Genomic DNA, 2,088 nt, shown 5'->3' with positions numbered 1-2,088 from the left:
TATTGCCCCCATTATACCCTTCACACTCCTCTCCTGGACATAATGCCCCCATTATACCCTCCACACTCCTCTCCTGCACATACTGCCCCGTCCTACCCTCCACACTCCTCTCCTGCACATACCACCCCATCATAACAGTTACACTCCTCTCCTGCATATACCGCCCCTGTCATATCTCCACACTCCTTTCCTGCACATCATACCCTTTATACTCCTCACCTACACATACCACCCCCATCATACCCTCCACATTCCTCTACTGCACATACCACCACCATCATACCCTCCGCACTCCTCTTCTTCACATACCGCCCCCCCCATCATACCCTTCACACTCGTCTCGTGCACATACTGCTCCCATTATACTCTCCACACTCCTTGCCTGCATAAACCCTCGTTAATCACAATGCATTGCACTGCTCTCACTAAATGACAGATCCTGACACTAGGGCAGCGATCCTTGATGGTGTTATGACTATATTTGGTCAATGCTGTCTCCTGGGATCCTTTGCTGCTTTTTTACATTTCAATGGCCTGAGATTTAGACATTTTTAAAACAAATTTTTATGGTGAGGAAACCACTTTTTAAAAAGCATTTATGACATCCAGGGCCCCAGATTTTATCAAAGATTCCACAGATTTAGAATCCTCTTTCAAAGGAATCATTTAGACAACACCGCACAGGCACAGAACTCCTCCTCCCCACAGCAAACACTGTAGCTCAAATCGGATTCCATTACACACAGCTACGATCTGCATGGTGTGTAGCTGGTTACAACTGCTGAGCGGCCATTTCTTCCAGGGAATTTCACAGGTCAGAACTGCAACACAGTAACCAGCTATACACTGTGCAGATTGTAATTGTTTGTAATGGAATGGGATTTCAGCTACAGTGTGTGCTATGGGGAGAAGGAATTCTTGCTGCCTGTACTCAGGCTGTGTAACTTGCAGGGATGAGAGAAAGAACTCTGCCCAGTGCCCTGCCAGCAGGGACCTCTGTCCTCCCTCTTGCCAGTGGTGACACCAGTCCTGTCTATTTTCAGCTGTGACCTCTGTTTCCTCTATTGCCAGAGGTGACCCTTGCCCTCTATCCTGCCAGCAGTGACCCCTGTCCTCACCCCTGCCAGCAGTGATCCCCATACCATACTCCCTACTGCCAATGGTGACCCCTGTCCTTACTCCTGCCAAAGGTGCCCCTGTCCACTCTCCTGCCAGCAGTGGCTCCTGTCCTCTGCCATGCCATCCCTGTATACTCCTCTGATGACCCCCCAGTACACCACCTCACCAATTCCTGTACACTCCCTGCTGACCTCCTATTCTCCGTTCTGCTGACCCCTGTCTTTCATGCTGCTGACCTACTTTCCTCTACCCTGCTAACACCCTCTACACCATCCTGCAAGCTAATAGGCCCTGTACACTGCCCTACAAACTGCTGACCTTATCCTCTGCCTTGCTGACCCCCTGTACACTGTCCGGCTGACCTCCCATCCTCTGTCCACCTGACATTTTTTACTGCATCCCGCATCAGGTAGGCTAGATCCAGCACTGTTAGACAAACAGATAAAAAATGCTTAAGGAATCCTTTGGTAGACAAAAGCACTTCCAACAGAATATCATCTGCCAAAGGCATCCTTTCCTTTGTTTTTCTCTTGCAATTATTTTTTATATTGGTTGAGCTGGAGGAAACACCGACCCTTCTATAGCTAATCTAATGGTGAAGTCCCCCTTGCTGTAATGCAGTGGTCAGGTTTTATGTATTACCTTGGGGAGATGCAGACTAGAATACTTCAATCACTGAGCAGCAAATGATATCACCTGTTATGTATTTCAGTTATCTTGCAAACCTGGCCTGTTGGTGGGGCCTGAGGACAGGGTTGATGACGACTGCTCTAATGCACTAAAAAAAATAAATCCTCTGCAATGCAATGTGTTAGGCTCTGAGGAATTTGTGAGTTGCCACTGCAATATAGGTGACAGGTGGAATGCTAGACAAGATTAGTAATGACTAGACAGAAAACCAGAGCTTGTCTAGCCAAACTAGACTTTTATCAAGAATGAGGAAGCTAAAAAGGCTTAAATTCATGAACT

The sequence above is a fragment of the Aquarana catesbeiana genome, linkage group LG06 (assembly GCF_042186555.1).
Source record: "Aquarana catesbeiana isolate 2022-GZ linkage group LG06, ASM4218655v1, whole genome shotgun sequence".
NCBI classification, from domain to species: Eukaryota; Metazoa; Chordata; class Amphibia; order Anura; family Ranidae; genus Aquarana; species Aquarana catesbeiana.
This window is presented reverse-complemented; position numbering follows the sequence as displayed.